The following is a 17,912-nucleotide window of genomic DNA, read 5'->3' on the forward strand; positions in this document are numbered from 1 at the left end:
TTCTAGAGATAATAACTACACTATCTGAGATGAAAACTCAAATCAGGACTTCAGATACTAAGACCATGTTCCTTCCACTGCTTCTACAATATTCTTCCCTGCATCCTGAGTTTGATCCCAGCAGCCTAATACTTAATACTTGCTTGATACAAAAAGTCCTAGGTGAATGCTCTCCTTACAAGGCGGGTTACCAGCTGAAGACAAGAGTTCCTCAGGCCATCGCATGGGCTCTTTCCATCTCACTTTAATCATCCCCACCCCACCCCACCCCCCGGCCTGTCTCAGGCTCATGGAGCAGATTCCACCACCTTCCATGGACTGACTCTCCTTCATTCTAGCATAAAGACGCCTCAGTAAAGAAGCTGCTAGCAGTCCTCAATGGGGCACTGCCTGAGTTACAAGAAAGTTAGCATTATCAGATCACCATTTTTCAGTTTTCTTTTCTGTCTCACCTTGAAAATTCTATACAATAGTGTCCCTGCTTATTTGCCAGGGATGCATTCCAAGACCCCTAGTGAATGCCTGAGACCATGGATAGTACCAAACCATATCATATATATATATATATATATATATATATATATATATATATATATATACACACACTATGTTTTTTCTTGTACATAAATACTTATAATGAAGTTTAATTTATAAATTAGGCACAGTTAGAGATTAACAATAATAATAAAATAGAATAATTATAACAGTATACTATAATAAAACTTATGAGAATGTGGATCTCTCAAAATATTGTACTCTACTCACTGTCGTGATGATATGAGATGAAAAAATGCCTACGTGACAAAACGAAGTGAAGTGAATGACATAGGCATCATGACGTAGCATTAGGCTACTACTGACTTTCTGATAATATGTCAGGAGGATCATCTGCTTCAGGTGATCCTCAGTCATAAAGCCATGATGATGTCAATGGTTAAATGTCAGGAGCAGATGATGTCAATGGTTGGGGAAATTTAATGTTGTCAGACCACAGTTGCCCATGGGTAATGAAACCATAGAAAGTTAAGCAGTAGGTAAGGGAGGAGTACTGTAGTGTGAAAAGCATAAAATTGTATCTCTTCACGCAAAAGTAAATTAAAATGAAAGTTCATATTTTTGCAGCTCCCCATCCTTCCCATCCAAGGTACTATGTATAAAATCATGAACTATGTTCTTCGAGCTGGCCAAACAATTAACCCAAATGTACATTTGTTCTTTCACAGAATTCAAAATATGCTCATGGGAATTAAACTATTTTTCCAACAAAGCTGAAAAATCAACTTACTTGTGCAGGAAGTTTTATTAAGGCTAGAATCCCATGAAGTGTATATGTGAAACACTGTTCATGAGAAACACTCCATCTTCAACCAGAATTAACCCTGTATTACTCCCTCAGTCAATGTAGCCACCTAATCAGTAGCAGATATATTCTCTTTATTTCTTTTGTGTGCTCCTAAACCTGAAGTGAATAAATTTAGAAAATATATTAGTATTAAAAACACAAATGTACAGTTCACTTTAGAAACTTTCTTTGCTTGACAAGGAAGCTTTCAAAAATAAATATTTTTAGCACTTACTAAGCACATTTTAAAATCATCACCAGTTATATAACAAGGCCATAGGGTCAGTGTAGCTCTATGAAATAGCATCAGTCCAGTTCACTACGGAAAATCTTTTGGGCACTAGATGATTTTTTTAAAATAAATGTTAAAACAATATGCAAGAACACACAAATACCACAGATTCTGTGCTATATTCAACCATGTGGAGACATCACTTTAGTGAAATACAGCAACAGCTCTAAAAGATACAACGGTATCTTTAACAGTATAGAAAATGAAGAGAGAAAAATTGGTGGCAGGAACAATTCAAGGAGGTGACATTCAGGCTGCCATTGTGAGACAGTTCTCAGACGAACTAAGCCAGTCCCACGCACGCCCAGATGGGACAGCCCTGCTCTATGAGAGCAGGGGTGGATAACAACCTCATCTCATCCCATCTCTGTTTTCCCAATACCTCACACTCCCCAGTCATGGGTTGTTGCTAAAATAGAAGGAGGGCATGTCTAACTGTGGTATACTTCAGGTATGTAGTGTAATGTAAAAACATAGCAATGCGGGTCTGTAGCATTTGCCAGAGTTTAGAGTCTGTTTTCTCAGTTGTAGAATAAAGTGGTTGGCCTACATCCTAAGTTGTAAATTGGCAGCCCTTGAACCAAATTTGATCTGTGGAGGATTTCTGTTTAGTTCAACATAATGTTGCTTTTTATTTTTTCGTTTGCATTAGTTGAAAACATTTCAAAATATTTCACATTAAATTTGAGATTTCTGGCTTACCTTAAAAAATCAGCCTGTATCTCCCTCTGATCACAATTGGCTCAGTTAGCTGTAGCTGAGAAGTGACTCCCCCACCTTCTCTCAGAAAGGGGAAGGCTCCTCCGTTCACCACCACGCCCACTTCACCCATCTCTGTCACTCCCAGCCCTTTCAGTATTGGATATGTAAACTCTGAAGCATAGAATTTCTAGGATCATTCTAGCAATAACATGTTATAAATATCTGATTTAAGTTGCTTCAATAAAAGCAAAAACTGTAGAGAATAATAGCTGAACTACATTATAGTTTAAAATAGACTTTGCTTGGGTAGCCTGACAACCAAAAACCATTTACCATACAGTAATTGTGTGTGTTTACAGGGACAAAGGGCATACATATATATTCCTGTATTTTGCTGAAAGCAATAAATTTGACCCATAAATTTCCTTCTGTAGCAGAAATTCCTGATCCACATTGAGAAAAAGCTCTTCTTCAAACCTGAACTGAAAGTCCATAGTGGCAGAATGACATTTTATGTAATCTTATTTTGTTGGTGTAACATAAACCATCTAATTTATCTAGAGAATGGCTTTAAGCTGATCATTTACATGTATACAAATATGCTTACTGAAATAGACTGATTCCTAAACATATTTTCTCTGAATTGGAACCTCTTCATATCATATTATTCAAAATTATTAGCATATTATGTTATTCTCACAAAGTTCTAATAAATTTCACAAATCTGCCTGCTCTATTCTGAGTACAAAAATATTTAGCCTGATTTGTTTTTCCATTATTTTATGTAGTAATAAAGTAATACCAAAAACAGAAACAATATCAGAAACAATACAGTGTAGTAAAATTATTACGAAGTGAATCTCATGAAATCATATTAAAGAACAACAGTTACCACATGTTAACTCAGATAATTCAAAGAAGATACTTATATGAATGCTAGGGGAGCTGTTGGCAAAGAATTTTTTTTCTCTGAATCATCCATTTTGAAGGAAATTTTTGCCATTTAATTAGTTGAGCTATGATCCACCAAGCAAAGATCTATATTATGACATTTTTTCCTCCTCCAACTTAAAGTAATCCTCAGATCATCTGAGCTTTAGATGTTCATACTTTCAATTCCTCATGGTCCTTTACATTGCTTTATGGGATTAATAACAAATTATAGCAGCATATTGACAGGATTCCTAATGTCATTCCAATCTGTTTCTTGTCTATGTGTAATAGTGTAACAGTAACATGCATAGAAAGTAAAATTTGGGGGGTAATTTACTTAGTATTTGTATGGGGACACATAAATATATATTAAGGACATACATATAATAGTAATATTAATAATAGTAATAATAGATAATAGATTTATTGAGTGTTTAATATATGACAATCTTTTTTTCACCATGTTTTATTTAACCTTCATGTTTACAGTATACAGTAAGTTTTTTTCCCTATTTTAAAGATGAGGAGACTAATGCTCAAAGAGGGTGATTAAATTGGCCAGTTACAAGATGAGTCAGAGGTGGAGCCAGGATCTTCACTGACCTTTGTGACTTCAAAGCTTATGATTTATTTGTTTCCTATAATGCCTGCCAACCAATAGACTCTGCTAACATGAATTAAATTAATGTTCTCTATTCTAAGTGGTGAACATATAGATTATTTTTAATATATAGATTAGCTTTTCGCTTTTTTATTGTATCTATTCTATTCATATTGAATGTGTATAATATAGTATCCTTTAAGGAAATTACTTTAAACATATAATCTTATAACATACTTCTAAGGACAGGTTAGAGGCTTTAGGGTACCATTCCTGTTTGTCAGATCAAAGTCCAATTAAGGTTTAATTTTTTGCCTAAGGTCTCAGTTTCTAGAGAGGCAAAGAAAAAGCCTGAGTCCTCCACCCTAAGTTCTAGACTAGTGCTCGTTCTAAGGCTTTTGTTCCCCCTGATAAATCTTGCAATCAACTGATTTCTATTCTTAGACTTCTTAAAATGTGTTGCTTTCTTACTCATTGTTTTTGGTGTTATATATCAAGACTTAGCATCAGCATTCACTGTATCTTTTACTCCTAATTCTGAGTGATTCCATCTGATAGCTTATTTTTGTATTTTATGGGCTTTTTCCTTTATTTTACCCCAATCATCTAGGAAAGGCTGCCTGAATCTTTTGAAAGCTCTGATGTCCTCAGTGAAAAGGCCTTCCACATGACCTTGTTTGTCTCCCATGGAGTTGCATATCACAACTTCAAATGCCTCATTAAAATGTTACCCATTTGGCATCAGTATACAGAAAAGGCTGCACTCAGTGATAAGAAGTACAGTGATCTTTTACTAGTAAGAAAAGAGAGTTCCTAATGAAAAAAAAGGAGGAAGTAATTCTAGAAGAAATTTGTAGGGAAATATCACAGGAACCAAAAAAATAATTCAAATTTGGGTCATAGAACTCTATTAATATTGCTTCTCTGGAGACCCTTTTTCCAGAAATGTTCTTCTTTGGCTACAGAAACAGCTGTTTAATGTTTTTCAGATCAGTAAAGCAGTTGGATAGAGGAGGCAAGCAACAGAGACTCAAACTAAGTAACTGAAACTCTGGTTGCCAAGCTTGCAGAAATTATCCTTTGTTATTAGGTATGTTTATCCTCTCTCTTACTTTTATCCACTTGGCTTCATTCTAATGAGAGCCCTGATGACAGGTTACATTTAATGTGTTGTTCTACAAAGGAAAAAAACAAAAGCCTACTGTGCATACAAAGATGAATTTACATACAAATATTACAAAGTCATTTCAGACCCTAACCATACAGTCTATTGGCTGACAGGCATAATAGGAAACAAATAAACAATAAACGATAAGCTTTGAAGTCACAAAGGTCAGTTAAGATCCTGGCTCCACCTCTGACTTATCTCGTAACTGGCCAATTTACTAACCATCTTTGAACATTAGTCTCTTCAATCTTTAAAATGGGATAAAAATCTTATTGTATAGTGTAAACATAAGCGTTAAGTAAAACATGGGGGCGGGGAAAGGTTGCCATATATTAAACACAATAAATCTATTATCTATTATAACTATAATTATATATATTCTCAAAGTCAATTGAGGCCCTGTGGCTCTCAGTCAGGTTTCTGGCTGTTATACCACCAGAGGGCAGGGTTTGACTTCCAGACATGGTGGTGTCTTTCCTCCAGAAGCAACCGTGTGGCCACTATAATAGCCATCAAATCCCCTGAAGACCTTATAATGAATCTAAATTCAAATTCTCTCTTCCAATGTACTTGTGCAGAATACTGGAGTTCTGGAAAATGCTTAGGGTAATTTCTAGAATTATCTGACACAATATATATTTCGTCAGCTCATAATTTCAGAACTCCTACTAAGTACTCAACATGACCTTCGGACAGTTGAAGGTTACCTGACAGGATTTTATCTTTCGAGGAGTCTATAGTTTCCCTAGGAAGATGTGAATATAATACATGAAACAAAAGTCACCAATAAAATATAGTATACAATTAACTTATTCCATAACAGATAAGAACTATGGATTATAGAGAATTTTTAAAAAAAAGTAGGGACTAGGACAAGGTTTCTCAACAGCAGCACTATTGACATCTTAGGCTAAATTCTTTGCTGTGGGGGCCTGGCCTATGCTTTGTAAGGTGATTAGTAGTAGCTCTGGTCTCTACCTACTAGATGCTAGTAATACCTCCCTCCTCCCTCTCCCCCTGTTGTAAGAACCACATGTCTCCAGACATTGCAAAATGTCCCTGAAGGGAAAAATTACCCCAGTAGAGAAGCACTGAACTAGAGTATGAAGAGATGACCTTACAAAAACAAAGAAAAAGAAAAAGAAAAAGAAAAAAACTGAGCCTTGGAACTTTAGAATGTCAAAAATTAAGAACCTGCTCTCTAAGCCTATTTCCTCATCTGAAGAATGGGAATAATGGTGCCTTCCCTCATAAGCTTCGTATTAGTTTGCTAGGGTTGCCATAACAAAATACTAAAGACTGTGGCTTAAACAACAGAAATTTATTTTCTCACAGTTCTGGAGGCTAGAAGTTCAAAATCAAGGTGCTGGCAGAGTAGGTTTTTGATGAAACCTCTATTCCTCACTTGCAGATGGCCACCTTCTCACTGTCCTCACATGGCTTTTCTTCTGTACAAGCGCATCCCTGGGGTGTCTTTTTCTTATAAGGACACCAATAATATTGGATTAAGGCCCCAACTTTATGACTTCATTCAACCTTAATTACCTCTTTAAAGACCTTATCGCCAACTAGAATATCTTTGGGGATTAAGGCTTCAACCTATGAGTTTTGGGGGCACAAAGTCAGTCTATAACAGGGCTCTTAAAAAGATAGAAGAAATTATCACAATACTTAGCACATAGTAAGCATTCAATTATAAATGTTACTAATGTTAATATTAAGCCACCATTGTAAGTCCTCTTTGTGAATCAGATACCGGCAAAAACACAGAAGAGTACAAAACAATAAGTTTATTTGAATACTTGTTTGTCACTTTGTGCTAAAGTTACATAGCTGAAAAGTTTAAATGGACATTTTCCCTGTTGACATAGCTAATCATTTCAAGGATGCTCTGTTTCCCTTTTGTGAAGGTCAAAGGGCAGGATCTCCTGCATCCCGAGCATCTGGTGAGTTGTTAATGATCCAGAAATAAATTTTTAAGTGCTTTGGAGGATTTCCGTGTGTAAAGAAATTCTACGCAAATATTTCTCCGAGAGGAGGCGTGACAGTGACAACTCACTTTCACCCTCTTAATTATATTTATAAGCTTCACCCATCTTACCAGAAGGTAAGAACAAAAATAAATTGGCAAGATAAAAAATAAACAACTTCGAACAGCCATGGTCTTCAGTTGGAAAGAGTAACTGTGGAGATTTCGAAATTGCAAAGGAACATTGGCCTTTGTCAGCCAAAAAATATGTTTATAAAAAGTAAAGGATGTTAGTATTTCTATCGCACTGGCTTACCATTTGAAATTTGCTGGCTCAAGTGAAATTGTGCCATCCTATTTCCTACTGTGGGGTTCCCTTCCTAACCACAACTACTTTAGGATCGGAGGCTTATAACTCTTTGGACAAGAGAGTGTTAATATCTCACGAGGAAGCAAAGCACTAACAGGGTTTTTACAGCAAGTCCAGGAAGAGTGGAGTCGACGTTAACAGCTGCTGACCTGAACAGTTTTGTTGTCTGTAATAAAAGCAGAAACGGCTTGCTGAAAATCAGGGCATAAAAACAAGTCACTATAGCAAAGTTAAGGACAAGGTGTGGCACAGAGTGTTCACCTTGTCTTTAAAGAGTTGCTGCTGTATGAGTAATGTGCCACTTGGCTACACAGCCCATCTATGCAGAAATGCTATATTTCCACTTTCCAGGCCAAGGGTTACATTTTATTTTACATTTAGAGGAGAAACAACAGTCAAAGACAAAAGTGATACATGATCTTATGTAGCTCTCCTGGAAAGAGTTTATTTTTTTCTCTTGCTCAGACTTCACACAAATACTGGGAATATATTTTAATTTCAAATCTGATGTGTGACATCTGGTAACTCTTATTGCTAATGAAATTTTCACAGGAAGTAGCAGTCACCGGTATCTCATCGTATTTTTCAGTTGGCAAAGTGTTGTTTACCTTTTATTGGCCCAGCATCCGTGCCTCTTATCACAGGCTGTTTAATTAGAAAACACAAGTAACCCCACATAGGAAATGGAGTGGTCAATAATAGTAGATAGAATGGGCTAAACTTTTTATTACAATCAGTGGTGTGGTATCATTGCAATTTAATTTTTTAAATTACATAGGTATTCAAGAGAATAATTAGAGCTAGCATAACTGTCCAGTCCAAGCACCTTATCAGCAGTGTCTGCGAGTGCCCCCGCCCCAGGCTTTCCCTTTTTTTCTGATATTTAGCTTCTTCCCGTCCCAGCACCACATGCAGTTTCCCAGTCTCTCTCATCAAAATTTGTTTACAGAGGAAAAATTAGTCATTTACAACATAGTGTGAATTTAACAACACTGATAACACTCAGAGCCACAGGATCTCATAGCATCTCCACATACATGATCTCATTTGATGTTGCCAGCTCTGTCATGAGCCAGACGATGGATATTTTTTATTTCATCATTATCATGTACTTTGTGATAATAATCATCATCTCCAGATGAAGGAAATGAGTCACCTGTTAAATGAAGAGCTGAAGACTCCATAGCTCATAAGAGGTGAATCATATACAGACATGCAGGTGTTACAGTTTTTTTTACAAACTGAAAGTAAGACCCTCCACCAGCGAAAAGATTACAACTTGCTTTATTGTGATAACTTGCTTTATTGTGATGGTCTAGAACTGAACCTGCGATATCTCCGAGCTAAGACCTGGTTCAGATCTTTTAGTTCCCATAACTATGCTCTTCCATTACTTTAACTCTGGTTCTGTCAATGTGTCTTCTCCCCCAGGTAGATCTTAATTCTAATGGATGCATGGAGGTGGGCCTCGCCCACCCAACTCTAGTTAAAGAATCCCAGATATTTATGAGTGGATGTGAAGAGTATTTTTCTAGATGACATCCTGTTGGGCTCCCCTTAACCACACCAGTCCGGAATGTTTAAACGAAATACATAGTTGCACCAAAAGAGAAAAGAAGCTGCGGAGTTTCATTTGGCTTTATATTTAGGAAAGAAAGAAAATTCTTACATAAAAAATAAATAAAAAGAAATATCGGTTTAATGAATAATTCTCAAACTGCACTTAGGAGTTTGTTGTACTTCAGGTTTTGGGCCTCAGAAGAACCAAATGAAAACATTTTGGCTGAGGGCACTTTTGTTGTTTGTTGGATTTGGTTTTGCCCATTTTTTCACAATTATCAGCATATAAACCAGAGTTGCAAATTAAGAAGCCAAATAGGACAGTGATTTTAAACTATTAGCGTGCATCAGAATCACCTGGAGTACTCATTAAAACCCAAATTACTGGACCCCACCCACAGAGTTTCCGATTCTGTAGGTCTAGGGTGGGGCCTGAGATTTACATTCCTAACGAATTCCCAGGTGATGCTAATATTGCTGTTCCAGGGACCACGTTTTCAGAATGATTGCTCTAAGGGCCAATAGGTAATTTTTGCAAGAGAAGCATCTAATGCTGTGCTATCCAATTAGGTGGCCAGCTCCCAAGTCCAACTGAAATGTGCAAGAAACATAAATTATACTCTGGCTTTAGAAGAATTGGTATTAAAAAAAATGTAAAATAATTTTTATATTGATTACATGTTGAAATGACAATATTTTGATATCTAGGGTTAAATAAACTATATTATCGAAATTAATTTTACTTTTTTTACTTTTCTAAAGTAGCTACTAGGAAAATTTAAATTATATACATGGCTCACATTGTATTTCTTTCAAACAGCACTGACCTAAAGTATCAGAAAATAGAGAATGGTGGAGATTAGTGAGCTATAGAGAATTCTAATCCCAAAAGCTGCAAATGCTTTTGGGGGCCAAAGAAAATACATCTGTTGGCCAGATTTAGCCTGAGGGCCCCACGTTGTACCCAAACATTTGCTGTCACAGTTATTAAATGAAGCTATACAATATCCACCATTTTTCCTTTATTGCAGCGTTAATCAAGTGTGTCATTATAATAATGAAAATATATTTGATGTTTATAGATATAGATAACAGACTGGTGGTTGCCAGAGGCAGGAGGTGGGAGACAGGCAAAATGAGGGAGTCAAAAGATGGAGTCAAAAGGTACAAACTTCCTGTTATAAAATAAGTCACGGGAATATTATGTACAGCATGGTGGCTATAGTTAATAATACTGTATTGCATATTTAAGTGTTGCTAAGGAAGTAGATTTTTTAAAAGTTCTCATCATAAGAAAAAGTATGTATAGTGACGGATGTTAACTAGATTTATTGTAGTGATGATTTTACAATATATACGAATATCGAATCGTCATGTTATACACCTGAAACTAATATAATGTCTGTCAGTTATACCCCAATTTTAAAAAAATTCTGCTGAACTTCTGAATAAAAAAATTTCATTAGTCTTTTGAAGTTCTGAGCTTTCTTTTATTAAATTCATTTTACTTATCCTTGCATTATAGAGATGTTATTTTTTCAAAGTGCTTTTATGTCTTCTAAAGACCTCACTTTTTAACAATCTATGAAATAGAGGTGAAAACAGATTTTGGTGTTCTCAATCTAAATGTTTTGTAATATTTAAAGGGTAACAAAGAGATTAGGTTACCTCCATATAATTGTACTGCTGGCTAGTGACAGAGCAGACCTTTCAACAGGAGTCTAGTCCAGTGCTTTCTTTGTCAGTCTGTTCTGCTGTCTCTCCGTTTTACAGCATTTTAATGTAAAAAATAAAAAAATAAAAAAGTGTAGTGTATACAAAACTGTTCGAAAAAACTATGAATAAATCATATTACCCTAATCGAATTCATTTTCTTAGGACCAAAGTCTATTCAGCTCTTCAAAACTCTGACTAATATAATACTTGAAATATTATTCTAAATACTAGTTCTTTTATAATTCTGTACCCTCACATCTGTGTTTTCATCTGGTCAACTGAACACCTTAACTAATTGCTGAACTTTCAAAAGTTGTATTTTCCCTACAAAGAATCAGATAGTAGGTTTGTTTTGTGTGAGTTATTTTAACAATAACAGATTGTGCCACCTTCTTCATAGGATGATGTAATTTCTACTGTCTAACTACAGGATATGCTTTTAATTTCAATTTACAGTCATAATCCAATCTGTCTTTACCTTTCCACCTGGTATCGCCAATGAATAACAGTGGATGCCTGAGAGGCTCATAGTCTTTAGCCATAAATGAAGTAAAACCAGCTAGTCTAGATAGGGCCTAAACCTATAATCTTGACCTCATTAACCTAGGGTCACAATCATATATCCAAATGTTGTACTGAGGAAACATTTCTTTGAGTAGATAATTTCAAAAATGGATGGGAGTGTGGGGAACCACTGTTACTATAAAATAATTATCTTATATGGAGTTTATTCATTTTCATCAAAAAGTAAAATTCTTTTCACATTGTTTTTAATAAAATGTTCTTGTATTTAATTATGCTATGTTATGTCATTGTGGTGTTAATTTTATACTGATAAGAGATAATTGGCTGATTTAATGATTTATATAGCCATTTCTACTCATCAAGCCGTTATTGCCTTTGTCTTCAAAGATCTATACTTATTCAAGAGAAAGATTATAAAATTTCAGTGTTCTAAGAGATTTCTTTAAGCTCCCTGAGGATGTAGAGAAACTAAGTGACTAGTTCAACTTCACTAGCTGGAGAGTGAGAAAGACAAAATTAGAACTAGTCTCCTTATATATTGTGCAGGACTAATTAGTAAACTATCATTCAAAGACCTGCTGCTCTCAGGACATTGGATAATTTTGGAAAATATATAAAATATATTGAATATTTAATCCTTACAGCTTCATTTAAAATTTATGGTTATGTGATATGTATAGTGTTAAAAACTTTAACCTGAAATAAATTGCCATGTGGCCTATAATCTCTAACGTAAAATGCATAATACATATAAATTCTATAATATCATAATTTTAAGGGTATAAATTAATTAGTGCTTCCTTTCCTGCCCAGTAACTTTCCTCATTCCCTCAAAGTGGAAATTGAAACCAGATAAGCAGTTTCTGCTGCCAATTTGGTCTCAAAGAAGCAAATTGGAGTGGCTTCACAAGTTGAATAAAGCAGCTGTCACTGACTGAGGTGCCTACATAGTCACTACCTTTTTCATCTGTTGAAAGAGAAAAGCTTGTGAAGAGTCTCCAAGACCCATATTATTAAAAATGATGTTTCCTCCTACCTGATGGCTGAGATGCTGAGCCTTTGAAATGTATTTATGATTCCCTCAAGGAAATTCTGTGAGTCCATAAGTTTGAAGAATTTGGGAATACAAGAGGGCAGGGATTCATTTATAGATGAGCTTTCTCCCAAGTTAGGCTTTATAGTCCTTTCCTCCTAATCGCTGGAGCCAGACTCCATCTAGGCTTGCTGGAAAGCCTTCCATGGCCATCTATACTTAACATAACAAGAATATTTTCTACTAACACCAGCATGTCAAAGGAAGATTTTTTTAAGCACATGATTAGACTTAATCACGTATCTTTCATCCCTATCTCTTTCTCTCTTTTTCGAAATTAAAAAAAAAAAAAAGACACAACAAAACAGCCAAGAGTTTAGGATAGCAAAGTGTAAAGGGAAATACCATAGGAATGAAGGAAGTTGTTCAGGGGGCTTGGAATATTCAGCACAACTGAGTTGTTTATAACTTATGATAAGTAGGAGCTTCTGGAGTGGAGAAGGAATTAATTATAGTTTAGTGTTATGTTATTAGATATTACAGTACTGAATAATTTCCAATAAGCTAAAATTTAGAATTAACATTACCTTCCTTGAAATTTATACTCTAATTTGGAAGAAACTTCTGAATATTCTTTCATAAAGCTGAGTTCTTTAAGTTCTTTGGCTATTTTGAGTGAAGCAAAGGGGAGGGCTGGTTGAGGATGACAGAACATTTAACCACCATCGCCACAGTTGTTTACGATCAGTATGTGCAGAAATAAGAAAGCGGCTTGTGCCATTTTCATTTCTTGTGAGGGGAGGCCACAGTGGATGATATTGACTTGGGAAGAAGGCCAGAAATTACTCTTCACCACTTAACCATTAAGTCTGAGGAGACTGAAGCTTAAATATTTAATTAGTATGGCATTAATAATTTTAATAAAATATTTTATATTAAGAGAAATATTCATCCAGGAATTTCAGAGGTGAATAAAACATCATCTCCAAGGAAAGTATTTAACATAAAGAAGTAAGGTTAGGATTGCCAACCAAGAGCACAGCATTCTCCTGTTCATCTGACTTTAAAGCAGTTCTCATCACTTATCCAGTGGTGCAGGCTCTTCGCCATGCTCCCTTCTTCATGGCTGCCAACATGGAGAAGAGCACCACCCAGAAAGACTTGGATGCTTCATCAAAAGGCATGATGTGCATGGAGGGACATGAAGAGGGGCAAGACTATGGTCCAAAGTTTACTGAGCTCAAGCAACTTAACTATTAACCCGAAATAATGTGCAGGGCAACTTCCAGTCAAGATGAAGACAATGGACTAAGCAGTCATGGACATTCTCTTTCTCTCTCTAAACACATTAAGTATCAGATCATGGCTCTGCATAGAAACCACAGGATGCCAACACCAACACCAGATACACAGCTGAGATAAAGTTCTAATGACCTCACGAAGTTGAAAGTCAAGACCACTAGACTCAGTATTGAAGGCAATTGAAACTGGGTTTCCTGAATAGCCAAAATCTGAGAATGGGTAGAGGACCTAATCTGCAGTAGCTGCAGACAAAGTATGGGTTTGGTAACTAAGCTGAGAATTGGCATTAAAATTTTTTCCAGATCAAGTATTTATACACCCAAGCAGAAATTTCATAGCACACTACCATTCACTTAGGCCTCCTACGGAAATTATTTTCCACTACAGATGAGTTCACCATCAAAGATTACAATACCTAAGATAAAAGCAAATACCAAAAAAGAGCCTCCACAGATTAGACAAATAGAATTTATACATGAAGAATCTATAAATCTATAATCTATAATAGCAATTAAATAGGGGCTCTTAATATACAGATGTCCAAACTTTTTAAGGAGATAAAAGTAGAAATAGACTCTGAAAATAAGAACAGAAAGTTTAGAAATAAGAACAAGTAGATTTGAAAAAAAAAAAAGTAGAAACTCTAAAAATTTTAGTGTTAACTTCTATGATCCAGTGAATTCACAAATGGAGACTGACTGAGTTGTTCCTTGTAGAATGCCTCATTCATTATTGGAGGAAAATATGCAGGAGGAGCAGTGGTTGCTTTCTAAAATTTGAATTATAAAATGGGAGCAATAAAGAGAATGACTTTTGAATAAGATGGTTTATTTAGCTGCCCAGCATTACAAGCAAATGACAAACACTAGCTCACTCTTTTTAATATCTGAGAAAGATACTTTGATAAATGATTATTCTAAAATATAATTACGTGGTCTTTTAGTTCTCTATGATCATAGGAAACTATAGGGTATTTTTTTTTCCTTTAGATTGCAAACTCATTAAAAAAGGAGCTTGTGATGAACATTTAATTAGATTGGTTTTAGCTTGCCTAAAATCTTAAGAAGGTATTAATATTCTAATCAAAAGTCTTGAATTCTCAGAATTAAAAAAGAAAGAAAAAATGTTTTTTCTTATGCTGTTTTTAAAAGCCAGAGAAGCTGTCAAAGAAAATAAGATAACTCCTACAAAAGCAAGCAGTGGATTAATGTGTGGCCACCATGAGCCAACCTTGTGTTTGCAGCAGACTAAAAGTTCCCACCTGACTCATGGAAAATTGATTCAGCTGCTTACAGTTACTTTTCACTCATACTTTGAAAGAACAAGGGCTTGGTATGTTTAGCCTTTTAATGGCGAAAGATGGAGCTTAACAAGAGTGAAGATTCTAATAAAACACATTTATTAAACACTCACTATTTGAAAGAGATGCCCAGTGTTTTCACATTATCTCATTTAATTCCTACAAAAATCATGTGTAATAAGATCATTGATCTCATTTCTGAAAGATGAGAAAAATGAGGGTCGTGTTCAGAGAAATGAGGTGACTTACCCAGAGTCACACAGATTTGTAAGTGGCAAAGAAAGATTCTATGACAAGTATTTTGAATCCAAATCCCATCTTCTTTCCACCTCCCAGAAAAAAATGGTGCTACAGAATTCATGTAAGCTTGTGCCTGGGAATAGGCTATGATGAGACACAGAAAGAGAGAGGGGTAGATCCTCATGGTTTTATGAGTATCCTCCCCACCTATACCACACTGGGTGAAGAAACAGGATGAAACCGAAATGTAGCTGCTTTCTGGGGCTCACAAGTTTGGTTCCTGTTAGAATACTTCTCTCTCTTTCATCAGCTTCTCACCAAAACAGCATTCCTTTCAGTTTCAAAGAAAAAAGAACCTCATGCTTTCCTAGTCATTTATCAACAATCTAGGTGGCTGCCAATTACGAGTTGCATTTTTCTTCTTTCCTGAGAAACAAGTTTCTCTAGGGAAGCCTATCAGTGAGAGAAATGAGTGAAGGGGGGTAAACAATAGAAAAGAAAAGAGAAAGAAGAGAAGAAAAGAGAAGAGAAGAGAAAAGAAAGGGAAAAGAGAAAGAAAAAGAAAGAAAGAAAAGAAAGAAAGGAAAGAGGAAAAAAATGGGTAATTATTACAAATATTCATACAAAAAAACAAAACAAAACAGTGCAGACCAGAGAATATTTCTTAATTCTTACACACCAGTAGGGCCTGTGTTACCCTCCCATCCAATACACATTCCACTGCCCACAGGGTTGTTCACTATCTATAAATTTACAAGAGCAGTTTTCCATAAATGAGGCTATAGGCATTTGTAAGAACGGAAATGTTCAAGTGATAATGCAATCTCTACTCTACTGTTTCCCGTAAACCCTCCAAAGTCCAAATGCTATCTTCTCTGGGAAGCATCCCTGATCACTCCCTCATACCCCTCCACCAGGCTGGGTCAATGGTAAATACAGAATATTCCACAGGCCTCTTGTATGGTAAAGTATTCAACACACTGGAGATAATTTCATCTTTAAGGATTCTGTCCTCCCAACTAGACTTGAATGGAAGAGAAGGGGTGTGACTTTATTCACTATGTATTCCTGAGCCCAGCACACAGTAGGTGTTCATTGACTATATAGGATGACTACCCGCTGAATGCACTAATTTGTAGTCTGTTTCTCTGCACTTTTTCCCACTATTTCCTTCACTTAAAATCTTCTCCCCCTTTCCTCCATCCTCAAGTATGAGGAAATTTGTTTCCTTACTAGGTAGGAAGTCTTGGTCATTACTTATATAAACATTTATGTAAAATGTTCTTTGAATTAGTATATTCGATGCTATGTCCAAAGTTTCTCAAGCGATATATTCATTAAAATAAAAAATACCTCACTGAAATTTCTAGGGATGCTCTCCTAGCTATTCAGAGCAACCTTTTACATATTCAACATTAGTCAGTATGGATCGACAAGAACTGAAGGGAAGCTTGACCTCAGGTTGTGAAGGAATTGGAATCTAAAACAATGTTTCTAAATTGGTTCTTTCAAACACAAACTTTTTCCCACTGAAACTCTTTTTATAATGGTGGTTACAGTTTCAGCCTAGTCAATAACATTCTACCCGCCTTAGACACGGGACTAATGAACCCAACCTTATTTGTGTGCCCTCAAAGTAGGGTCGAGAGAGGAAGGAAAAAGAGAGGAGAATTTCCTCCCTGTACCCAAGCTCAGGGAACCCAAGGGATCCTAATGCATGGAGTTTATTCCTTCCTGTCTTAGTGCCCTTATGTCCAAGCTGAAATAAATATTTACCTCCGTCCTAGTTTTTAGTTTTGGAGTTCACCCAGACTGCTTTTAATCTTTGAGATTCTTTAACCTTGACATTTCCATTTTTTTCCTAGGCAAAATCCAACTGGTCTTAACAGATGTTAGGAGAGCAAATGAGTAAATTAATCCACGTTAAGGTATAAATGACTGCTGGCCCATAAGCCTTTTATGAAGCACTTAATTTTTAATAGAGAATATTTGTTTACCTAAATGAATTTATACTTCTAATTTGGTATAATTTCAGTAATTATAATAAAATGAACTGAAAATTCAGCAAAGTGTAGGGAAATCCTTCTGGGTGAGGAGAAAATAGGTCATAGCTCCCTGAGAGCCCAGCCCTAGTTTCTATTAAATTATTCCTTCTTTTCATCATGTTTTGTAAACCACAGATTTCTAAAAGTGCCAAGGGCTTTTTTTGTTTGTTTGTTTTGGTTTGATTTGGTTTTGGTTTTGGTTTCTTATCCAAGGTGAGGCCAAAGTTAACTTTGAGTATTTTCTATGAGATTCTTTGAGGAGCAGAGTGTAAATTGATTTCATTAGCCCCATAGGAATTATTCTCGATACTTTATAGTATTAGCTTTTAAGTTATATCCTAGTCATTCATTCATTTGTCCATTCACTCTCTTATTCCCTAGACATTTATCATATGTTTCCTGGAATGTGCCAGGGCCTACACTGGTAAACAAGCTCTACTCTTAAGCATCTGACAAACCAGTAGAGAAGACAGATTTGTCAACAGACTATTATAATTTAGTGTCAAAACCCACATCCAAAGTGCCATAGCACTTAGAAAATGGAATAGCCAATTGCCCAGAAAAGTCAGGAAGACTTCAGAGAGGACGTGGCATTTGCCTGTTTGTAGATGCTAATGCCCTCATGAATGAAAGAAGAAGAAAGGGATTTAGATTATTCAAGGCTGAATACAAAAGAAATTAATGAGGACATGGAGCCAAAACACGGTAGCCGCTTCGGAACCCCTTTCTTCAGTTTTTCTCTTAAAATCTGACTACTTGAGTCTCGCCCCTTTCACAGCAACACTTTGTACCAGGATGCACACTACCTTAGGCC

General features: G+C 35.8%; 1 protein-coding gene across 3 annotated transcripts in view; it reads left to right on the forward strand.

Moving 5' to 3' along the window:
- The window catches only part of AGTR1 (angiotensin II receptor type 1), a 45,561-nt gene that overhangs the window by 24,393 nt on the left and 3,256 nt on the right, over positions 1-17,912 (forward strand). The window contains exon 3 of one of the 3 annotated variants that reach the window (XM_039851639.1): positions 16,919-16,981. The exons of 1 other annotated variant lie outside the window; for it this stretch is intronic. The gene's annotated coding sequence lies outside the window, so the exon portion shown is untranslated. Of the gene's footprint in view, positions 1-10,076; positions 10,102-16,918; positions 16,982-17,912 lie in introns of those variants that run through there. One more of the 3 variants, XM_039851640.1, reaches the window with a different exon arrangement.

Source organism: Pteropus medius, unplaced genomic scaffold (assembly GCF_902729225.1).
Source record: "Pteropus medius unplaced genomic scaffold, Ma_sr-lr_union100, whole genome shotgun sequence".
Taxonomy (NCBI): domain Eukaryota; kingdom Metazoa; phylum Chordata; class Mammalia; order Chiroptera; family Pteropodidae; genus Pteropus; species Pteropus medius.